This window comes from Leopardus geoffroyi, chromosome B1, assembly GCF_018350155.1.
Source record: "Leopardus geoffroyi isolate Oge1 chromosome B1, O.geoffroyi_Oge1_pat1.0, whole genome shotgun sequence".
NCBI classification, from domain to species: domain Eukaryota; kingdom Metazoa; phylum Chordata; class Mammalia; order Carnivora; family Felidae; genus Leopardus; species Leopardus geoffroyi.
This window is the reverse complement of record NC_059327.1, coordinates 166212074-166237880: the sequence shown is the minus strand read 5'-3', so window position 1 is coordinate 166237880 and position 25807 is coordinate 166212074. Positions and strand designations below refer to the sequence as shown.

The 25807-nt window shown below is 36.3% G+C and overlaps 1 protein-coding gene across 3 annotated transcripts in view; it reads right to left on the bottom strand.

The window, feature by feature from the left end:
* The window catches only part of LOC123596037 (cytochrome c oxidase subunit 7B2, mitochondrial), a 159065-nt gene that overhangs the window by 97024 nt on the left and 36234 nt on the right, over window positions 1-25807 (bottom strand). The window contains exons 1-2 of one of the 3 annotated variants that reach the window (XM_045474181.1): window positions 13852-13889; window positions 4349-4404 (exon numbers count right to left, since the gene is read on the bottom strand). The gene's annotated coding sequence lies outside the window, so the exon portion shown is untranslated. Of the gene's footprint in view, window positions 1-4348; window positions 4405-13851; window positions 13890-25807 lie in introns of those variants that run through there. The other 2 variants (XM_045474178.1, XM_045474180.1) reach the window with 2 other exon arrangements.

Genomic DNA, 25807 nt, shown 5'->3' with positions numbered 1-25807 from the left:
ATTGATGAGTATATAGGTGCCAGGAGAGAGTCAATGTAAATAAAAGAGAGAGCACATGAAATCAACTGATGGCTGCTTCTCCATCCTGTCCAGTAATGGAGGACAGGAGTCAAGCATTTTGATTTATAAGCTTTAAAGCCCTACTGAGGCATAAGTTTCAAGGGAATCCTAACATAATGTCTTTCTATTTTTCATTCAGCTCTTCATGGGATTCATACATAAAGTTTTCCTGGGGTGCCTGGGTGGCTCAGTTGGTTAAGCGTCCGACTTCAGCTCAGGTCATGATCTTACAGTCTGTGAGTTTGAGCCCCGCATCAGGCTTTGCGCTGACAGCTCAGAGCCTGGAGCCTGCTTCAGATTCTGTCTCCCTCTCCCTCTGCCCCTTCCCCGCTCATGCTCTGTCTCTCTTTGTCTCAAAAATAAATAAAAACATTAAATAAATAAATAAATAAATAAATAAATAAATAAAGTTTTCCTGAGTACCTTCTATTTATCTGGCACTGTGATACATTGAGTAAAATTATGTAATAATTGTCTTCAAGCTGCCAACTTTAATTAAAATGAACTTTTCAATATCAGTAGTGAGCACAGGGTCATGTAGTGGTCCACTGAAGAGGCACTTAACTCAAAATGGATCTGTGCTTGTGGAGTAGGAGTTTAGTCAGAGAAGAACTGCTACAGAAGGAGAAAGTGAAGCTCGCCAATTGACGTGCAGAAGGGACTGCTGGCATAGAGTATTAGTGCATAAAGGCCCAGGAAGGCAAGACAAGTAAAAAGTATTCTGGGATTTGCAATTATTTTTTTAGTGGTGCAAAGCACAGAACTCAAAGGGTGAGGCCAATGGTAGTGAGAGAAATTAGAAGAGAGGTATGCAAGAAACAATGGGTGTTTTTACACAATGAGACACTAAACCATTTTAACCTGATACTAGTTTCATGCTTTAGGAAAGTTATCCTGATTCTACTGAAGACAGTTTACTGGAAACAGATAATACTGGAAAGAGGGAATTCACTTAAAGGACTATTCTATTGCTCAAGTGAAAAATATGAAAGCCCATCTCAAAACAATGCCAGAGGAATTGGGAAAAAAATGGATACTGATTCTAAAGACATTAAACAAGTCAAAGTCAAAAACACATTCACCAAATGCTGTGTGTGCATATGTTCATGGCAAGGGGTGGAGGGCAGGCAGGAAAAACAAGTATAGAGGTAGGGCAGAAATGAGGGTAGAAAAATAAGACAACTTCCATTTCTTCACTCATTCACTAATTCAATAATGATGACTGAGCCAATTTTCCTAAAGATAGCATATGTTTGGGCTAAGACATAATAAAAATATACACACCTGTTCATATTAATGTCTATACATCTGACACAAGCACAACTTGAGACCACCTCACCAAGAAAACAGTCATTCAGCCACTGAGAAACCTAACAATGTGCTCTTGAATCATGGATAAACAGCCTACTTCCTAAAGTAAATCTCAAAGGCCAAGGGAATAATATAAAACACCAGATATTATTAAACAAAACACAGTCCTGATCAATACCATGTTTCCATAGTGAGTTACTTAGGAGCCTTCAAAACAACTTATTACAGAAATGAGACTCTTATGCTTTGGCTTTCTCTCTCACTCTAACCTCCTTTTTTATTTTTTCCTTCCCCTCCCCTATGGGTTTCTGTTAAGTTTCTCAGGATCCACATAAGAGTGAAAACATATGGTATCTGTCTTTCTCTGTATGGCTTATTTCACTAAGAGACTCTTAAAAACTGAGAACAAACTGAGGGTTGATGGGGGGTGGGAGGGAGGGGAGGGTAGGTGATGGGTATTGAAGAGGGAATCTTTTGGGATGAGCACTGAGTGTTGTATGGAAACTAATTTGACAATAAATTTCATATATTAAAAAATAAGAATAAAAAAATAAAATTTAAAAAAAGGAAATGAGAAACTTATTAAACTGGCCTCTGTAGCAATTAAAAATAAAATCTGTTATCTAAAATATCAGGTAAAAATTATTAAACCATAAAGAAAATGATGCAGGCTTCACAAAGCCAATCCATACCTAAATAGAATAGCAAGACACATAGGAATAGATTACAGTCCCAGGTCCAGAGAAAACCAACACAAGTGGTGCGTTGGAAGCATGCAATAGTTTCTAAAATTAGCATTCTATTATCCTGCCTTTATATTATGCATTAAAGGTGCCTTAAGGTTCACTAACCCAATAGGCCTTGTCACTGCTGTTACCAGCTCAACCATGCTAATAACAGGGAATCTCTTAATGCATTCTCTGGTTTGAAAAAAAAAAAATGTATAGAAGAATGAATAATGCCCAAAGTAATTCTGGCTTCCAGACAAGAAGAGCATCCATATTAAAGAATCCATCTCTTGTTTTTCAAAAGATTTCTCTCCTCTGCGTTTATGCCTTGGGAGACTATCTGACCTTAAGGACAATGAAATCAACAAATTAGCAGAAATGAGTGTGATTAAAACAAATGCATAGCATAGTGGTTGTAAGCTCACTTTTAAGTCAAAAAGATCTGAATTAGAATTTCCTAGCCTCTCTAAGTTTCATTAATAATATAGACATAATAGCATCTAGTTCACAGAATTACTGTGAGAAATAAATGCTTACAAGGCACCCAGTCCCATATCTGGCATAAATAAGTCTTAAATAGATATCAACATAAAAGATGGGTTAACGGCATCTTGGGAAGTAGTGATTTGCATGTCTCTTTTACAGGAGATGAGACTGAGGCTCTGAGAGGGTCAGTGACTTGTCCAAGGTCACGATGCTAGTAAATATCAGAACAAGGATTCAAGTACAGATCAACTATGGTATACAGCAGATTGCTCTGATTTTTTTTATTCTACATTTTAGAAGATATCCTTTCAAAAAGCCAGGACTTAACATAAATACGGTGCTGAGGTTATGGCTTCAGAATTAAATCAAAGAGGGAAAAGGAACATACAGAATAAAATAAGAGCAAAAGCAGTCTACTGCAAAAAGCTCATACTACAGCCCTGGACATGATCAAGTTTAGAACGCAGAACCTGTGAGAAATGGTTAAAACAATCAAGATAATTTAGTCTGGAGAAGAGACAACAGGAGAAAATATAACTGCAACTATCAAATTTACAGAAATGTAATTTAAAAGATTATACACACTTTCAGTTTGCAAGGATGGTTTAACTATTTCCAAAAAACTAAAAATTAAATGTAACAAAAAAATGAGTTTTTTGTTGTCAATTTTGAGTAAGAGTTTGTGCTGGTGGGAGTGATTTCAAGGGATAGATGAGAGCTCTATATATGATTCATGGATGAAATACTATGTTTATATTTGCAAGTTCTGTAGCTATTGGGGAGCTGCTGGATTTTAAGGGAATATTAAAACCTAGATTATCTTTCACATGATTTACATTTCAAAAACAAAATGTATGCCTGAATTTTCATGTTTAAGTATTAAAATACCCATGAGTTTACCAAAAAGAAACTGCTCACAGCAATTTTCCACTTAACAAAGTTATTACCAGCAAAGAATTTGATTAGAATGTAAAAATTTATCTCACTATATAATTTCACACTTACTAAATGATATATTACTTGTCATTATCTTGAGATGAAGAAGTTTAGGGACTAGATATTTCCAAATTCTACTTTCAAACTGACCACCGACTCCAGATATAACGATAAATTAGGGCAAGAAAAAAATCAAATGCATATTTCTAGACAGTTACACACCATACTGACCAAATCAACCTAGTATAAAAAAAAGGACCAGCACCATCTAATAGCGAACAGAGTTTTAAAAAATAATGTATAAATTTCTCATGAATCTATAATTACATAACCACACCAGGGGGCGCTCTTAACACTGAAATGATGGATGACATATTTTAAAACACATGGTGGTCTCAGTTGGCCAAAATGAGATTTTTTTCTAGGCATATAGTACTTGCAACAAGTGCTTATCTCTTGAAAATGTTTTCTGGCAACACACACATTTTTTTTTTTACATCCAAAATGTTTGTGTTGTTAAGACTATCAAGTTAGTCTACCAAGAAAAACATTTTCTGCTGATATGAAACATCTTATTTTGGAAACATTTGTCTAGTTAGACTGGCATCTGTCTCTTATTCTTTCTGTGGTTACGCAGGTTCTCAATAGTCAACAAGCTGCTTAAGAGTTCATAAAACTTTAAAAATGGTTTCACTGCCCACTTTATTTTTTACAAAATCCCCATCTAGTTTCCCCCTTCCCACCACAAAAAAAGAGGTCATCTAAAATTGACATACAGGGAAATTCTAATCTGGGCAGCATGGGACTTTTCCATATTTTCTCATTACCTGGTAAGAACGTTGAAGCCCAGATGCTCTTCTCAGGAAGTTCAAGATTCAGACTCCTAAAAATACAATTAGAAAATCAGTGTGAGGCTTCAAGAAAATAGAAAAAGGCAAAAAGTAAGTTTGGGCTATGTTACCCAGAGAAAATCACCATTTACTACTCTATCAATAGTAAACATTTTTATACAAATGGCATCTGACTAAATAAGCTTTAAGACACAACTTAAAGTTGAATCACAAAGTTTGTGAAAGAAAGAGGATATAGCTACCGGTCTTCCAATGTAGTAGAGAGAGTTGTAAACTTTTCTCAACCCATGTAGTTGAGATCACCCCCTTTTTTTACCAGCTGCCTCCCTGACTCATCATCTACCTGTGCCTAAACTGGAAGAGTTCTGGCCAAGGTTAACAGAGTATGAATGAAGAGAAGGTTGTTACCACAAATGCTGAGTTCAAGGAAACATGAATGGACCTATCTACTGTTTGCACCCTACATGAAATTCATCAGAATACTAGTATTTCAAATCCTATTGACAATACCAAATTTTTCATTCTAGAACAAAAGTAAGGATTTAAAGTAAAAATATATCTGGAGACAAAAGATAAATTTATTTATTACTTTGGATCAAAGTATATGTGAATGATGGGAAGTTCTACCTACCCAGAAGTAGATTTTAATATAATTTTTGAGTATATGGAGGGGATGGAAGAAAAAAAACAACACAGGACTGGGGTGTCTGGGTGACTCACTAGGTTAAGCACCTGACGTCAGCCCAGGTCATAATTTCACAAGTTCATGGGTTTGAGCACCACACTGGGCTCTCTGCTGTCAGTACAGAGCCCACTTTGGATCCTCTGTCTGCCCTCTCTCTGCCTGCCCCCTCTGGAAAATAAAGAAACATTAAAAAAATTAAAAAAAAAAAAAAAAAAGAACACAGGACGAAAAGAGCAGGCTATGAAGGAAAGAACCCTCCAGAAAGAAGTACATTTGGAGTCGAGTGACCACTTTTACCTACGTTACTCCCTCTTGATCTTTGGAGTGAAAGAAACAATTACTGTTGACCAAGACAAAGGAAGCCTTGTTTGGTAAGAGGGAACAGCTGACACGAACCAATCTGGCATATGGTAAAGCCACATGATTTTCCATCAACAGCAAAGTTAAAAAGCAGTGGTATTTGGGGTTCCATGTGGTCCATCCTGTTAGAAGCGGGCCCTTAGTTACTAGAAAATGAAGAGTTTATTCCCCACTTAACTGGAATGGTTGCCAGAGAGCCACCAAGTGACCTATAGTTTACATAAGGTTCTAGTGCCACCTGAAGATAAGGATAATAGCCAAAAAATGACAAATTTGTAAAATAGTTTGATGAAACGGCTGGTGGGTATGAGAGAATGGAAACAGTTAAGGATGTCACAAGGCTTTTTTTTTATCTAAGCAAATGAAAGGATAGAGCTGTCATTTAGTGGGGCCGGGAAACAATAAGAAAAGCAGTTACTAGAGAAAATAATTATTTTGACTTTGGATATGTAAATTTTTATATATCTGTCAGACAGACTCATGAGGAGCAATATAAAGTAAGCAGTTAACCAAATCAGTGTAGAGTTTAGAGGAGACCAAACTCTCAACTATAAACCAGGGTGGTTTTTTTTTTTTCACTCACTGACAATATCTAAAGCCATGATATATAAAAGGAAGTGGGTGCAGACAGAGGAAAGAGAGGACAGAGACAGAGACTAGGCAGGAACGTGGTAGACTCCAGTGGCTCCATCATCCGTGCCTCTTGGTGGTCATGCCCTTGTATGATTTTCATTCCTTAGAATGTGGACAGGACCTCTAACTTGTTTCTAACTCGATATATGTGACAGGGTGTGTATGAATTATACTGTGTGATTACATTGTCACATTATGTAAGATTATAGCAGATTTTCCCTCTGCTAGCTTACTTTTATGAAGCAAACAGCCATGCTGAGGAACCACTTGGCAAAGAAACGAGTGTGGCCTATAAAAACTGAGGGAAGCCTCTAGCTGGCATCTTGTAAGGTCTCCAGCCTCCAGCCAACAAGAAAATGAAGCCCTCACTGTCGCAGTCTCAAGGAAGTAAATTCTGCCAACAATTTGAGTAAACTTGGAAATAAATCCTTCTCTAGCCAAGCATTCAGATGCTACCTCAAGCACCAGATGACACTTTGACTGTAGTCTTGCAGAAGACCTAGTTAGGGTGTGCTCAGACTTCTCACCCAAAGAAACAGAGATAATGTGTGTGGTTTTAAACCACTAATTTTGTGGTGATTTCTTATACACCAAGAGCAAAGTAATGCAAGCCCTGAGTTACCACAACATTTAGAGGTGAGGAGATATGAAAGAGCCAGGGAAAAAAGGCCAAATAAAAGAGGCCAGTGAGGTAGGAGGAAAACCAACAGAAAAGCATTTCTTCAAGAGGCTTATCCCCAGCTTCCTCAGAGAAATCTGAGACAAAGAGCAATGGGACAGGTGAGTCTGCTGTCCTACTGGAGGCTCACAGGTAATTGCCATTGAAAGGGACACAAGAAGCCAGGTGCTACTTGGCTCTAGCCTCTTTCTGAGGAGAAAATGGTAAAACGCACTACCAAATAAATGAAATGAAATTCAGTCTTAACAGGCTCCCCAGAAGACCCAATTAGTGCCAGGGTTGTGCTACTTCGCTGCTTGTAAGACTTTGAAAGTTGGTATTTCAAAACTGGCTAACACTTAATACCAATCAATGTCAGCTCATTTTAATTACTAAGTAGCTCACATAACCTATTTTTAAACTTTGCATTGTTATTAGACATGCTTAGATTGGCTTGTAATTTGTTTTTTTAATCAATACAACCAAATCTAATGAACATGTATTATGTGCAAGGCCCTGAATTAACAGCTATAGTCAGTGAAATGAGATGCCCTCCTGCTTTTGTACACGTATGGTTTGCACACTCCTACTGAGTATAGAGCACTGGCACACAGTGTGTAAGTTGTATGCACATTCCTACTACGTATAGAGCACTGACACAGTGTAATTTGTATGCACACCCCTACTATGGATACAGCACTGGCACACACTATAATTCACATACACACTCCTACTACGTACAGAGCAGTGGCACACAAAGGCTATGATGTGCCCTAATATGATTAGTATTCAGCTTTTATCTATATTTATCTATAGTTAGCATTCCATTTTCTATAATGCTTTGAAAGCAATTTCTCCTCTATTTATTAATTCAGTGAAGATGTATTGAGCACTTACTAAAGTACACAAAGGGGCAAACTAGATTAACAAGTATTCACAATTCCTTCTGTAAGAAAGGTACTATCCAAAATGTGTTTCATTTATGTCCTCAATATTCTTTACTTGTGTATATGTGTATCTATCGACATTTACTCTGCCTAGCTTATAGTATATTTGTCTATATACACCTTGCCTATCTATATATACACTATATAGTATGTGTGTGTATATGCTATACATTTATAGTTTATTTGCCTATATACACCCTGCCTAACCTAGCAATACAACTCTGTCCCTTGCAACCATCCGTTTTTCCCCAGGTTTTGTTCTATCATCAAGCCCCAAAGATTAAATCATTATGGTCCAGTCTGTTCAATTTAGCAGTCTTTGTTATTCTCAATAACATACTTGGCACTCTGAGGCAAGGGGAAATGTAAGACTAGATCATGTCATGAAGGAGTTTTCAACCTGTTTTTTTAATGACAGCTTTCCTATTCTCCTTTTTTTCTGCCTATCCTCACTTGAAATGTAAGCTTCTCCTTAGGAGAGATTCCTATTAACTTTTTACTAATAGACCTTTTAGCATAAAGTATGTGATCAATAAGCATTACTTAGCTGATTAGCTACTTTCCAAAAATGATTGAGGTGGCCTGCGTGAAAACAGAAATATATACTTAGACAAAAACATGTAAATACACTGTAGGATAAACATATACAAACTATAGCTAAATAAAAAGGGGCCGCAAAATGTTTAAACCATACTTTTCGCTCAATAATTTGTTTAATACTTTGGACACAATAACTATTTTAAAAAATATTCATGTATAACTATATTTAAAAATTAAATCTAGGTCTCTGCTTTCCCCCAGCTATTACAAACAGAGAAATACAGATTTTTGTAACCTTATTTCCGACAAAAGAAAGGATTTCATTTTATTAAAAAACAAACAAAATATTTCTCCTGGGTGGTAAATTCTAAGTATTTATTACAAGGATCATTAAGGAAAAAATCAGAGCACATATCTCCCTTAATGGTCTTAAGCAAGATGGAAAAATTCACTTGAAATTGTTAAAATTAAAGTGTTGCACTGAACAAGATATACAGCTCCATCCAGAATTTACACTGTGATTCTACTATCACTCTTTGTGTTACTGATGCATATATCAGTCGAGAATTATTTTTTAGGACAATTTGGTAAGCATTTTGAAGACCAGAAAAAGTCTGCTAAATGAACATAAATTTCTTGTTCCAAAATACTTTCCAAAATACACAATGTATCCACACTGTATTGATAACCCACATGAAAAACATACCTCAATATTAATATCTATTTCCCACTTCCCAAAGGGTAAGGCTTTACTTCATTTTCATGTACAGTACCATATGAAGTTATGTGAACACAATTTTGGCCTGTAAAGCACTGCAAAATGTAAATCGATTACTAACACTGTAAAGAAGTATAGTTATTTACCAGTGTTATACAAGTGAGAACAAATCGTTACTCTAGAAAGGCCTAAAACATAGCCTGCCAATACTATAGCAAGCTGCTGAAGCCATTATCCCTGATGAATAAGGGATAATGTGTATCACGTGTCCATGCACCTACAGAATCAAAACTCACCAGAGCTAGGATAGGCATCTAATCCAAGGGCAGTGAATCCATTAGGTTGGCTTGTGATATTAGATGAGGGCTTGTCCAACTAGAAAAAAATTACTGGTGGCAATCTCTTTCTTTCTCTTTGAATCTGAACTAAGTAATGCCAAGAAAATTAAGGAGTGATAGAATTGAAGGTGATAAAGGACACAAGTTATTTGGGGATATATGTGCAGAGGACTATTAACAGAGTTGCCATCAGAGGTGTTTTGGCCCATGATAGGATCCAAGATGGTAAGTGGTCTCTGAAGAGTACTGACTTTGCAGTTCAATACAAATCAAACTGTATTCAAATAAGAAAATTTTATCTTTTTCCCCAGCTTTACTGAGATATAATTAACATATAACACTGTGTAAGTTAAAGGTATAGAAGTTTGTGATTTGATATACATATGTACTGTGAAACTGTTACCCAGATAAGGCCAGTTAACACAATCATCACTTCACATAGTTAATAACATTTTGTGTGTGTGGAGAAATTTGGGGTGGGGGGAACACTTGAGATCTACTCTCCCAGCAATTTTCAAGCAAACAGTACAGTATTGTTAACTACAGTCACCATGCTATGTTTTAGATCTGTCGAACTTACTCATCCTACACCTGGAAGTGTGTACCCTTTGACCACCATCATCCACCCCTCTCCCCACATCCCACACCAGCAACAACCATCCACTCTATGTTTCTGCAAGTTCAGGTTTATTTTAGAATCCATATATAAGTGAGATCATACGGTATTTGTCTTTCTGTCTGACTTACTCAATTTAGCATATTGCCCTCAAGGTCCAACCATGTTGCTGAAATGGCAGGATTGCTTTCCTTTTTATGGGTAAATAGTATTTTATTTATTATACCATATATATATATCATATATATTATACCACATACTATATATTATACCATATATATATTATACCATATGGTATACCATATTATACCATATACTATATATATTATACCATATACCATATATTATACCATTATACCATATACCATATATACATACACACACACCATATTTTCACTATCCATTTATCTATCAACAGACACTTAAACTTGTTTCCATATCTTGGCTTTCGTAAATAATGCTTCAACAAACATGGGAGTAAAGATATCTCTTCCTATGGAAATGACTACATTCCTTCAGAGTATATACCTAGAAGTGGGACTGCTGAATCACAAGGTAGTTCTATTTTTAATTTTTTGAGTAACCTCAATACTATTTTCCATAGTGGTTACACCAACTTACATTCCCACCAACAGTGCACAAGGGTTCCCTTTTCTCCACACCCTCTTATGACACTCACTTTATTGTGAAGAGAGGCTTTCAGGAACCTAATCCTGTATTTATCTTAGGAACAATGGTTTGGTATTCTCTAGCTCAGTGTTTGTGGTGACTTCACAGATCATAACTATTGTAAGTAACAAGAATAGACTGTATATTTTTTTTAGTATAGTTGCCACACAATGTTACATTAATTCAGGTATACAACATAGTGATTCAACAACCTATACCTTATGCTACGCTCATCACAAGTGGAGCCACCATCTGTCACCATACCACAGTATTACAACACCACCGACTGTATTCTCTATGCTGTGCCTTTTATTCCTGTGAATTATTTATTATAACTGGAATTATAACTGGAAGTCTGTATCTCCTACTCCTCTTCACCCACTTTGACTATCCCCACATACCCTGAATCTACCTGAATATATATTAAAGTTTTATAATGTATATGATTGTCAAATCACTATACTGTACACCTCAAACTAATATACTATAATTATGTCAACCAAACTTAGAAAGAAAGAAAGAATGAAAGAAAGAAAGAAAGAAAAAGAAAGCACTAGATTTCTGAGTACCAGAGGCTTTTGTTAATAGTTTACACGGTTCCAAGCATGATACAATGGGTGTTTTCTCAACCCATGTCTGATTTGCTTCACTCCTTTTCCATGGTTCTTTCATTGTCTCTAGTATCTTACAAAACTATGTGGTTAAGTTATTTCTATACCTTTTGGGGGTTTTGACATGGCTTTTTGTTCTAAACTTTCTATTATTTTTTTTCTTTCAAAAGTGTTTCATGATATTATTAAAATGATATATATCAGTTAAATGAAAAAAAAAAACCCACAATGAGTTTATATTGATACCTTTGATTCCAATCCAATATCACAGGAGTCATTTTAGCCTTCCCCTCTTTCCTTATTTAAACCTCTTTCTGCAATAGTGAGAAAACCCAGGTCTCATTATCTAAAGTTTATTTATTTGTCCAATTCTAGTATATACATAAAAATTCTAGTGTGTATAATATGTATATAAAATACATGCCTTGCTATTCCAATCATGTTAGAAACACTTTTACTAATTAAATCACAGCATTTATATACATTTTTTTTTCTCTTTGGCTATACAATATCCAGTTAAGATTCTGTTTTCCACAATAATTTTGGTTATTTTCTTCCCTATTCTCTTCAATGTGGTTATATTACTCTTTTGTAATATAGTTAGATTTATTTTTTAGTTTATATCCTATTTTGGCTTCTCCCTACTTTCTCATTTAATATTTGTTTATATTGGGGATATGTAAAATCTTACTATTATTCCAAGAGTCAGAATTGTACAAAAAGATATGCCAATAGAAGGGTCATTAATGGTGTATTTTAAAGCAATTGACTCTAATTTACAAGTCATGAACTTAAATGTTTTCCATTTCAATTCTAGAACCTGTATTTGCTACATGCAGTTCTATATAACTACAGATTTTCACACAGGTAGAATGAGAAAATCTAAAAGCAAAAGAATCAAATATCTTTCTTGTAGACAGTTCAAGTGAACTCAGCTTCTTTAAAATTATTTTAATCAGAACAAAATATTTTAACTCTATAAATTAAAGCAACAAGATATACTGAGTAGAGTGTAATTTTTAAGTTAGATTTACTAATTAACTTTTAGTGTCTCTTAATCCTTTGAGATTGAATACAGTACAATGTATATAAATACATGCACCAACATATATGAACATACTGTTTTTAGAGCTTTCACATTTATTTACCTTAGTTAACTGGCTACCTAACACCCTGAGTTTTAAAAAAATGTTACAGAAGTTAGTAAAACCTCTAAAATAGAATTACTCAAGGTATTTCTCCTTACAGACTACATGAAAGGAACTCTTAATATGAATCCCACAAAAGGTCAAGATAGCTGACAGACTTGAGAACATGAATAAGTAAATTCTACAGTTGCTCTATCCAAGACAGTAGCCACTACCTATAAAGAGTTATTGAAACTGAAATAGAAATTAGTTAAAATATAATAACTGCCATTTGACAGGTCAGACATTTCTATCATTCCAGAATGTCTGGAATGTTTCTATCATTCCAGAATGTTCTACCGGACAGCACTGTTCTACTCTATAAGTTCCATGAGGCTACAGGCTAGTTTCCTGGGGCTGGCATATAATAGCCACTCAAAACATATTTGTGAAAGCAATGACTAAATGCAAAATATCAGGAACAAAATAAAGCAACAAGTAACAAGAGGTATTTATTACAGAAATTTTATAATATAAGACAATGAAATTAACTTGTATATCCTATAAAATGCAGTCATCAAAATAATAATATAGTTTTATAATGGAATATTATAAAGCCACTAAAAGGGGTATTTAGAAAAATTAATGACTTAGAAAGACAGTCATGTTCTATAGTTAAGCAAAATAAGCCACAGCAACATTTTAATGGGAAATAAATATGAAACAATAAACACTATAAAGAGAGTGAAACCTAGTTATCAGATTATATTCTAACTTTCATTTTGTCAATTTATGTTTCCTAAAGTTTTTAAAACAATGTTTTTTAATTTGTCATAGGAAAAATCAAGATTTTTCTTGTTTGTTTCGTAAAGCTTAAACATTTAACTTCAGCCTAGATCTAGGATTTATTCCCAAAGAAATTAACAACATATACTGATCAAAAATAATTATATAAGTTTTACTTCATTATAAAGAAATAAAGATTTCTATATAAGAGTGTTCAATATTTACTCCTAATAAAATATGAAAAGAGAATAACAAAGACATATGACAATCATCACAGAAGAAAACATAATAAAGCATTAAAACATGCTTTTGAACAATATTAAAAATACAGCAAACTAGACAAGTACATTATGCTACTCTGATTTATGGGTTGAGTGAGAAAACTAAGCTAAAAACTATATAGATAATATGATCCTAAGTTTATTGAACTTAAATAATGTAGAGGCAACAGAAAGGTGTTTAGGCAGTTAAATACATGGACCCAGAGGATAGACAAGTAACTGTTTTAAATGGATTTCTCTGGGTGTTGGGTAACAATTTTTTTCTTCATACTTTTTTTTTTTTATAGTTTTAAAATGCTCATCATGAAGTCTGGTTTTGTTTTATAATCATAAAAATAAAACGATATACATACATCCAAGTTCTGAATTATCTGCTCCTCCAAGTTCCTACAGGTCAGTGAGGGATAAAAGCCAGGGAGAGGATATGACTACAGGACCAGGATGAGGTACGATTTCCTTCAAAAGCCCTTGACTAACATCACCTGTCTCAGCTGTACTTCACACACTCACCTCAGCTCAGCACTAGAGGACTGGATATTGACTTTTACTTCTCAGGACTACCTTATATGGGATTTTTTTTAATTTTTTTTTCAACGTTTTTATTTATTTTTGGGACAGAGAGAGACAGAGCATGAACGGGGGAGGGGCAGCGAGAGAGGGTAACACAGAATCGGAAACAGGCTCCAGGCTCTGAGCCATCAGCCCAGAGCCCGACGCGGGGCTCGAACTCGCGGACTGCGAGATCGTGACCTGGCTGAAGTCGGACGCTTAACCTACTGCGCCACCCAGGCACCCCCCTTATATGGGATTTTATTTGCCATGCTGTCCCTTTGTTTTATTCCTCAACTGCAAAGTCTGGTTTCCACTCCTTTAGTCTCCTCGCATAGTGCATTTCATCTAGCACTGGAAGGAGATTTACAAAAAAAAAAAAAAAAAAAAGATATTAAATTGAACAAGATATTCTCTCTTGAATAGAAGATGCAGTTTTTCATCCCAGCAGTCTCTCTTTACATAGAAAGGGTAAAATTAATAGTTGAAGACTAAAACTACTTCTAGGGGAAAAGACATTTTTTGAGTAATTGAGAAAAGCCTTGGGCAAAGCTATTATGACAATTTTTGTGCTCATCCAAAGTCATCACAGCTGAAGTTTTTATTTTTATTATTTATTTTTATTTTTTAAAGAGGAGAGAATATTTGCAGTGGAAGAAAATCACAACTATAATAACTTCAAAATTTCATAGATAGGTGAAATGGTGACTAGGAATAAAAGTAGTTGGAACAATGGTGATATGGTTTGATACAATTAGTAACAAAGGTACAAATCTTTAAATGTAAAAGTTAAAGTTCAAGTGGGCACAGGTAGAAGACTGAAAATGTTGTCAATATTATACACACGGACATGACAAGTGAAGAACAGAATAGAGAGGACAAGCACACAATGACAAGAAAGGTGGCCTAGTGGTTCAGGGCACAGAAGCTGAAGCCTGACAACAACAGTCAAAATCCCATCTCAGCTATCACGAGCTGTCTAACCTTCAACAAGTTACTTAACCTTTCTTATACCTCAGATTTCCCTACTATAAAAGGAAGGCAGTAATAATACTTACCCCACACAGCCCTGAGGAGAATAAAATTATACCACATAGTAAGTTTAATAAGTGCTAGCTGATTCGGACTGTGAGGTACTGAATAACTATTTCAGTGGAATCTGTTTTATTTGGCTTACAAACACCATAAAATGCTAATTTCTATTTAAAATTTAAAGACCAGTTTGAACTGAAGTCATGAATACTGGCCTCTAGTTGCAGTTCTTCTACCTGGAGGTGAACTGTGGCCTCACCATTTTCTTTTCTAAGTCCCAGTGGTGTCATGAGGAGGTGTACTGGGGTAAGCTTTACATTCTCTTGCTGCTTTGAAATTCCTAAGATCTATATAGCTGGGAGAAAAAAAAGTGTTTTAATACTGCTGCTTACAAAATATTTTCACAGTAGGAACTGAAATAGTGGAGCATTTCAACATATTTATGTAACAGCTAAATTAAACAAAGAGCGAGTACAATTTCCCAGTGGGAAAGCTACAGAAGTAAAAACTGATCAAAACAAAGAGTTTTCAGAATGTATGCAGTAGTAAAATTTCAGTGCACAGAAGAAAAGCCCTGAAAAACCAATGCTGGTGAGAGCAGAGGAGTAAGAAACAATATAGTAAGCATTTTTTCTCTTTTCCTTCATAGCCTCATAGAGAGGTGGAAGGAATACTGATAACAGATAAATTCCACTATCACAGTTGTATCTTTCAATATCACAATCTAATTTAACTAGTATGTATTATCTTGTAATTAATTTAGTTAGCTTATTAACTATTAAAAGCAGGTGGGGATTTTGAAGAATTTTTAAAAATCTTATGTCTGGCCTCTAAGAGCCTGTATGTATGTATGTATGTATGTATGTATGTATGTATGTGTGTGTATCTCACAGAATAAGCCTATATATAAGATATGCTACACATAATTTGGTGCATTAAAATATATGGTGTTTTTATGTACCATAGAATAAGATATATATACACAGTTAAAGATAAAAGGTAGAATGCATTCAAGTAGACAAATAAATGACTTAACAGTGGGATCATAAATTCAAATGATTTTCAGGTCCAGGAAGGCCAAGTAAATAAGTACAATGGGCAAAGTAGATACAGAGCCAAACTGAAGTATGCTTTCTCAGAAAAGCTGCTCACCAAGTGCCTGTGGACTGCTGCCAATGGGAATGAATGGAGGCCCAGGGTTCCCAGGTCTTCTCATTTTTTAAACAGAAACAAGAATCTAGAGGTGAATGTAAAATCTCTCTCTCTTTCTGTGTGTGTGTGTGTGTGTGTGCGCGTGTGTGTGTTGCAAACCAATTTTAAAACATCGTATAAATCAAGCAGACACATCTCTGAGGCATATGCAGCCTGTGAGCTGCTAGTTTACAATCTTTAGTTTTATTAAGTGCTACAGAAAAAATATTTGTTGACACTTTATAATGCTTCAGATGTTTAACATGCTATAACATTTTCTTCTCATAAAAACCTTAATTATTATACCAATTTTTACAATTTTATGGGAAAATTGAGGATCACGGAATCTAAATAATGTCTACATAGTGACATATCCAGTAGGTAGAAAATCTGGTTTCAAAACTAGATTTGTCCAACTCCAATGTCCCTTTCTGTTATAAAACTCTATCAAGAAAAAGGATGTGTGAAAAAGAGAACTTTATGTTAGACACGAGATGGTAGGTAAGACGTGAGCAACCAAGGGGGGAGATACCAAATGGTTTTAGTTAGAGCCAATTTGTGAATACTGAGGGGAAGGAATGAGCATGGTATTTTTAAAGAACAGCTTGGAGGGGCGCCTGGGTGGCGCAGTCGGTTAAGCGTCCGACTTCAGCCAGGTCATGATCTCGCCGTCCGTGAGTTCGAGCCCCGCGTCGGGCTCTGGGCTGATGGCTCAGAGCCTGGAGCCTGTTTCCGATTCTGTGTTACCCTCTCTCTCTGCCCCTCCCCCGTTCATGCTCTGTCTCTCTCTGTTCCAAAAATAAATAAACGTTGAAAAAAAAATTTTAAAGAACAGCTTGGAAACTGGCCTGGTGACAGTAGATATTTCATACTGGCAAAATCAGGGAAAGTGGATCATATATAAACATAAATATTTAATTTAACATTTACCACAAAACAGAACATTAAAAGCTAATAAGCTGAAGATACTGCCTTTTTCTATTCATGTTTTAATGGTAATAGTACATTTCCTTAAGCTTATTAGCTTTTATGTACTACCAATGTCAAGCAACAATCAACAACATCCTTTATTGTCTTTACTATTTTCCTAAGAGAAAAAGATTTTGAAAATCATGCTGACACATGTACATGAACAAAATTATCTGATGTACTGTCCTCCTAAATCAGACAACCAAAAGCAACCCCCAAATAAAGTTATTCCCATATTTGGAAAAAAATGTTATGTCCTTTCTAAATGAATTATTCATAAGTTACATTCTTTATGTTCACCTGAAGATACTCAGTTTCCCTTAAAATGTCTTACTCTGACATCCCAGAGAGCATGATCTCATCCTCAAAAGAGTTAAAAAGCTTCCTTGATCATTACGAAGAAAAAAGCTTCCTTGATCACTGCAAAGATCACTGCAAAGAATGTAATTTACATTCTTAAATAATTTGCTTAGTTTCAAACTCACAATTAGACTTTGATTCCTTTAAAAATCTAAATTGTACTATCCCCATTAAAACAGTCTTCTCTTTAATAGGAAAATCAGAAATAATATAAAACATGAGAAAGGAGGTTATTTATCTCACAATCAGCCTTGAAAAACAGACCAGTGTTGCCAGAACCTCTGATGTTTATTTTCTTCAAAAGAAACTGGATTTTTTTAAATGTAAAGTATCTTAATTTTATTTTTTAATTTACATCCAAGTTAGTTAGCATATAGTGCAACAATGATTTCCAAAGTAGATTCCTTAATGCCCCTTACCCATTTAGCCCATTCCCCCTCCCATAACCCCTCCAGTAACCCTCTGTTTGTTCTCCATATTTAGGCCTTTTATATTTTGTCCCCCTCCCTGTTTTTATATTATTTTTGTTTCCCTTCCCTTATGTTCATCTGTTTTGTGCCTTAAAGTCCTCATATGAGTGAAGTCATATGATTTTTGTCTTTCTCTAATTTTCCTTATCATAATACCCTCTAGTTCCATCAATGTAGCTGCAAATGGCAAGATTTCATTCTTTTTGATTGCCGAGTAATACTCCATTGTGTGTATACACACACACACACACACACACACACACACACACACACACACCACATCTTCTCTATTCATTCATCCATCAGTGGACATTTGGACTCTTTCTATACTTTGGCTATTGTTGATAGTGCTGCTATAAACATGGGGGTGCATGTGCCCCTTTGAAACAGCATACCTGTATCCCTTGGATAAATACCTAGTAGTGCAATTGCTGGGTCGTAGGGTATGTCCATTTTTAATTTTTTTGAGGAACCTCCATACTGCTTTCCAGAGTGGCTGCACCAGCTTGCATTCCCACCAACAATGCAAAAGAGATCCTCTTTCTCCGCATCGTCGCCAACATCTGCTGTTGCCTGAGTTGTTAATGTGAGCTATTCTGACAGGTGTGAGGTGGTATCTTGTTGTGGTTGTGATTTGTATTTCCCTGATGATGAGTGATGTTGAGCATTTTTTCATGTGTCGGTTGGCCACCTGGTTGTCTTCTTTGGAGAAGTGTCTATTCATGTCTTTTGCCCATTTCTTCACTGGATTTATTTGTTTTTTGGGTGTTGAGTTTGATAAGTTCTTTATAGTCTTTGGATACTAACCCATTATCTGATATGTCGTTTGCAAATCTTCTCCCATTCTGTTGGTTGCCTTTTAGTTTTGCTGATTGTTTCCTTCACTGTGCAGAAGCTTTTTATTTTGATGAGGTCCCAATAGTTCATTTTTGCTTTTACTTCTCTTGAGCCTGGAGACGTGTCTAGTAAGAAGTTGCTGTGGCTGAGGTCAAAGAGGTTTTTGCCTGATTCTCATCTAGGATTTTGATAGCTTCCTGTCTTACATTTAGGTCTTTCATCCATTTTGAGTTTATTTTTGTGTATGGTGTAAGAAAGTGGTCCAGTTTCATTCTTCTGCATGTCACTGTCCAGTTTCCCAACATAATTTGCTGAAGAGAATTTTTTAAACTTTGGCTGTTTAAAAAAATTTTTACATTTAAAAACTGCAGACCTCCCTCCTCCTTCCCCAGCTTGTAACCTCTAGATAAAGACTACAATAGTGATATAATAGGATTAAAACACAAGGACCTACCCACAAAGACAAAATCTAGTGAAAGATATAGAGATTTATTAGGTAGTTAAAATGCTGAGATATTAAAACTGTAAAAGATGATTTGAGAACAAGAAATTGGTGGGGTCACTTTCTCAGTCTTAAAGAACAGGGAAGGCCTTCCAAGACCATTAACCTATACATTGAGACCTAAAGAAAATGTGGGAATTAGCCAGGGCTGGGGACTGAATGGGAAAGAATGGTGGCAATGTTCAAACAGAAGAAATGGTTTATACATATGTGAAGAGAAAAGATACTGCTAATTAAATTGGGGAAACATAAATGTCACTCATTGACTTTCTTTACTACACACTTTCCCCCAAATTTCCCAACAAAGTGAAGAAAACATTGTAGCATCACTTATATCTTAGTATACTAACTCAAGCAGTAAGTGAGTGAGTTTCAGGCCACTTTTCATTCATGAAATGATTCGCTCTGCATTAAATACAGGAGAAGGAGGAGGAAATATATAGAGATTATTCTAGTGGTTTAATATACTGCATTTCAAAGTTAAACCTAATTTTCAAAGTCAAACCTAATTATTTGGTTTGGTATAGGCTCACCACTCCAGGGGAATACTTAATAATTTCTTGAGGACAGGAGACTTTTTTCAACAATACAGCTTTATTTCCCCAGCTCAAGATTCTGATGGGTACCATATGCGAGTGTGAGTGACTCTGCGTGCGTGTGTGTGTGTGTGTGTGTGTGTGTATATTTGTCTGGGTTCCAGGTGTTTTAAAGATTCTCAATGACAGCCCTAGCCTTCTGCAGATGATGGAGAAGTGTCTTATTCTTGAGGCATTTAAAGCTGGAAATAAAGGTAACTAGTCATAATAGTAACTAACATAAAACAGGGTTGACCACTTTCATAAAGACATTTCAGGGACACCTGGGTGCCTCAGTCAGTTAAGCCTCCAACTTCTGATTTTTGGCTCAGATCATGATCTTATAGCTCATGAGTTTCAGCCCTGCATCGGGCTCTGCACTGACAGTGTGAACCTGCTTGGGTCGGTCTCTCTCTCTCTCTCTCTCTCTCTCTCCCCTCTCAAAATAAATAAACTTAAAAAAATCCATTTCATAAACATTAATGAATATTCCTTACCACAACCTTGAGAGATAAATGCTGCTTACCACTCAAAAAAGCTATGTGTGATTTTCCTCTATTTATTTATCCAGTAGCTGGCAGAACTAGAACCTCAAAGTCTGTTGACTTAAGATGGAAAAAATATTCTTTCAGGAATTGCGTGTGGTCCTTAACATTGGATAAGTCTGATGAAAAATGCATGCATAAATGAACAAGCCCTCACCCATGGGTTCCACAATAGGGTTGAGATTGTTGAAATCTCTGTCTCTCGTCAGAAGTATGGTCTCTTCCTGCTATCCATCTTAATACCCAGACCCCAGCCCTACCAAGCATCCTCCTTTCTCTTACTGCCATGGCCACTGGTACAACCTCTTTGATTTATACTCAACCTGACTCAACTGCTCCTTCTATGTCCTCTTTTTTGACTCAGGTTCCTAGCAAAAGAGCACAGATTTAGGACTCTAGGCGAAGTTGGCACAGTAAAAGGAGCCTGACATCACCCTATCCCATTGTTTTCAAAATAGGTATCATTCACATCCAACTCAATAATCCAGAGAACAATCTGAGTACTGGCAGAACAAACTCCATAACCAAATATAAAGAAGCTGCATCTGAAAAGGTAGGAAGTTCAGAAAGGCTGAGGGAGGCTGCCCACAAGAGGGAGGGAACTACTCATGTGGAAAGGGAAGAGAAATGGGATCTTACACCAGAAAGCTCACATGGGGAAGACTAATCCCCATAACATTTGGCTTTAAAAACCAGAGGGCTGAATTCCATGAGTTCGTAAAACCAGTGGGACTTGGAACCTGGAGCTTTAAAAGTCAGCTGACTCAGCAGTGGGCAAACCAGGGCAAGTGACAGCTGGGTCAGCATCCTTAAGGAGACAGCAGGCTGCACAGAGAGACAACATAAAAATGGCAGGTTACACAGATTATACAATTCTGGGAGCAAATGGGAGACAGATCTATTCATATTGATGAGTGAGTATTTTCCTTTCTCTGAAAATAAGAGAACTGGCAGGCCCCATTTTCCTTTCCCACCCTTCGCCATAAATACACAGACACCTGAAAGAACCAGGTATGTATAGATACTTGATACCTAACCCAATAGCAGGGCACCATACCCACAAGTTCTGAGGGCTCACCCACTCCAAGCTGGCTAGCCTGGGTGCCACGCTCTGGGAAAATTTTGTGAAAGCCACACATGTGCCCCACCCAGCTACCAGGTACACAGATGCCACCAGGCATATCCACCATGCTGGGCCTAGCTAAGTGTCCCCAGGCACTGACCCACACTACACTCAGCCATGCACCCCCTGCTGCTATCATGCACAATGCCCAGCCACAGGGCCAAACCACCACACTGCGCCCAGCCACACACCCAAACGCTATCATGCATAGGGCCCGGCCACCATAGTGCTTCAAAGGGGACGGGCACAGGACTAGTAGCCCAGCAAAAATTTTGCTAACACCACTGCCCTGCTCCCAAGTTCCCCAGTGGGCATGTCTCCTCATAACTGGCTTGCCTGGTTCTCACTAACACCTCAGAGCAAGCACAGTTCACAAGAGGCCGAGAGTCAGTGCAGACAACTGCACTGAAAGGAAAAGTGACTCAGACACAACAGCAAAAGATGAGCAACACACACAGAATACTCTCCTGAAGTGCCAGGTTCTGGTGAACGGGGAACAGGGAATTGCAACCCACTGAGGGCCTTTTCTTCATTAAAGTCACTACTTTCAATAGCAAAAGACACAGGTGACTTTCTTAAAACAGAAACAGACACAGAGAGGCAGACAAAATGAGGAGACAGAGAAATTTATTCCAAATGAAAAACAGAACAAGGCCACAGCCAGAGATCTAAGCAAAATAGATACAAGTAACATGCCTGATAGAGAATTTAACACAATAATCAATAAGGATTCTCACTGGACTTGAGAAAAGAGTGGAAGAGATGACTGGGACCTATAACACATAAATAAGGAGTTATATAACCAAGATAAAAGGTACAACAAACAAAGTTAGAAACATGCTTATCAGTAGAATGAACACCAAGATGGAAAAAGCAGAGGAATGAATTAATGACCCAGGAGACAGAGCAATGGTAAGTAATCAAGCTGAACAAAAGGGGAAAAAGAATTACAGGAAGCAAGAATAGACCTGGGAACTCAATGGCTACATCGAATGTAATTACATTTGTATTACAGGAGTCCCAGAAAAAGAAAGAGAAAAAGGGCAGAAAACCTATTTGAAAAAAAAATGGTTAAAAAATTCCCTAATCTGGGGACAGAAACAGTTATCCAGATCTAGAAGGCACAGAGAACCCTTATAAAATCATCAAAAGCAGATTCACACCAAGACATGTTGTAATTAAATTTATAAAATATAGTGATACAGAAAAAAATTTTAAATCAGCAAGACAAAAGAAGTCATTAGCATACAGGAGAAAACTAAAAAGGACACCAGTAGATTTTTCAACAGAAACTTTGCAAGCCAGGGGTGCCTGGGAGGCTCAGTAGGTTAAGTGTCTGACTTCCACTCAGGTCATGACGTCACGGTTTCTGAGTTCAAGCCCTGCATCAGGTTCTGTGCTGACAGCTCAGAGCCTGGACCCTGCTTCAGATTCTGTATCTCATTCTCTCTCTGCCCTTCCTCCACTGTGCTCCATCTCTCTGTCTCTCAAAATAAATAAATGTAAAAACAAAAATTAGAAACTTTGCAAGCCAGAAGGGAATGGTATGATATATTCAAAGTGCTGAATGGGAAAAATCTGAAGCCAAGAATACTTTATCCAGCAAGGTTACCATTCAAAATAGGAGGAGGAATAAGAGTTTCTCAAACAAATGAAAAATAAAGGGGCTTATCACCTCTAAACTAACTCTGCAAAAAATGTTAAAACGGACTCTTTGACTGGAAAGGAGAGACCAAAAGTGACAGTATAGAAGTAGGAAACACAAAACCACTAAAAATGAGTATTGCTGTTAGAAATAAAACAAGAAACTTCACACACACACACACACACACACACAAAGGATACAAAACATAACATATACCTAAAATGTGAGAAGAGAAAAAAATGGGTTCAAACTTAAAACGACCATCAACTTAACATAGACTGCTATATACACAAGAGATTATATACAAACCTAATAGTAATCCAACATCAAAAAACACTAATAAATATGCAAAGAACAAAGAGAAAGAAATCCAAATCACTAAAGAAAATCAGCAACACAGAAAGGCAAGAAAGGAAAGTCTAGTTTATCTGACATTAAGAATTGCTACCCCAGCTGTCTTCTGACATCTATGTGCATGATGGATATTTCTCAATTCTCTCACCTATTTTATTTTTAAAAGACATTTGTTTATTTTGAGAGAGACAGAGAGAGAGAGAGAGAGAGAGAGAGAGAGAGAGAGAATCCCAAGCAGGCTCTGTGCTGTCAGCACAGAAATCGATGTGGGGCTCGATCCCACAAACTGTGAGATCATGACCTGAGCTGAAATCGAGTTGGACGCTTAACTGACTGAGGTACCCAGACATAAATCTTCTCTTTTAATTTTTTTTTAACATTTATTTTTGAGAGACAGAGACACAGAACAATCAGGGGAGGGGCAGAGAGAAAGAGAGACACAGAATCCACATAAATCTTCTCTTTTAATTTTTTTTAACGTTTATTTATTTTTGAGAGACAGAGACACAGAACAATCAAGGGAGGGGCAGAGAGAAAGAGAGACACAGAATCCACAGCAGGTTCCAGGCTCTGAGCTGTCAACACAGAGCCCAACATGGGGCTCGAACCCATGAACTGTGAGATCATGACCTGAGCTGAAGTTGGATGTTTAACCAACTGAGCCACCCAGATGCCCCTCAATTTCTCTTTTAATCAGCAGATGTCTTTAGATCTAAAATGTGTCTCTTGTGGGCAGCAGATAGATGAGTCATTTTTTTTATCCATTCTGTCACCCTATGTCTTTTGATTGGGGAATTTAGTCAATTTACATTTAAAGTAATTATTGATAGATATGTATTTATTGCCATTTTATTATTTGTGGTTGTTTCTGAAGATTTTCTCTGATCCTTTATTGTCTTTCTCTTTCTCTTTGTTCTTTGCATATTTATTAGTGGTTTTTGAAATAACCACTAATTTGGGATGCAGCAAAAGTGTTTCTAAGAGGAAAGTTTATAGCAATATAGGCCTACATCAAGCAGCAGGAGATATATCAAATAAATGACCTAACTTTGTACCTAAAGGACCTAGAGAAAGAATGACAAACAAAACCTAAAGTTAGCAGAAAGAAGGAAAATAATAAAGATTAGAGCAAAAATAAATGATACAGAAACTAAAGAAATAATGGAACATATCAATGAAACTAGAAGCTGGTTCTTTGAAAAAAATAAATAAAATTGATTTATCCAGACTTATCCAGATTTATCCAGACGTATCAAGAAAAAAGAGAGAAAGAACTCAAATAAAATCACAGATGAGAGAGGAAAAATACAACCAACACCACAGAAATATAATCGTAAAAGAATATTATGAAAAGCCATATGCCAACAAACTAGACAACCTAGAAGAAATTAATAAATTCCTAGAAACATATAAACTACTAAAATTGAAATGGAAGAAATAGAAAATTTGAACAGATTGATAACAAGCAAAAAAACTGAGTCAGTAATCAAAACCCTCCCCAAAAACACAGGTCCAGGACCAGATGGCTTTATAGGCAACTTCTACCCAATATTTAAAGAAGAGTTAATACCTATTCTCAAACTATTCCAAAAAAATAGAAGAGAAAGGAAAACCTCCAAATTCATCTTAATCAGACCAGCATTATGATACCAAAACTAGATAAAGATATTACGGGAAAAAAAAAGAGAGAAAGAGAGAGAGAACTATAGGTAAACATAACTGATATTGGATATTGAACACAGATGCAAATATCCTCAACAAAATACTAAGAAAGTGCACTCAGCAATATATGAAAAAATTACGCACTGAGATTGAGTGGGATTTATTCCTGGGTTGCCAGGGTGGTTCAATGTTCACAAATCCATCAATGTGATACATCACATCAATAAAAGAAAGGATCAAAACATATGATCATTTCAAGAGATGCAGAAAAAGCATTTGAAAAAGTACATCCATTCATAACAAAAACCCTCAACAAATTAGGTTCAAAGGCAACATACTTCAACATAATAAAGGCCATCTATGTAATACTTTCAGCTAGTATCATCCTCAATGGGAAAAAAATGAGAGCTATTCCCCTAAGGTCAGGAATAAGACAAGGATGTCCACTCTCACCGCTTTCATTCAACATAGTAATGTAAGTCCTAGCCACAGCAATCAGACAACAAAAAGAAATAACAGGCATCCGAATCAGTAAGGAGGAAGTAAAACTTTCACTATTTTCAGATGACATGATATTATATATACAAAACCCAAAACTTCCACCAAAAAACTGCTAGAATTGATAAACGAATTCAGTCACGTCCCAGGTTAC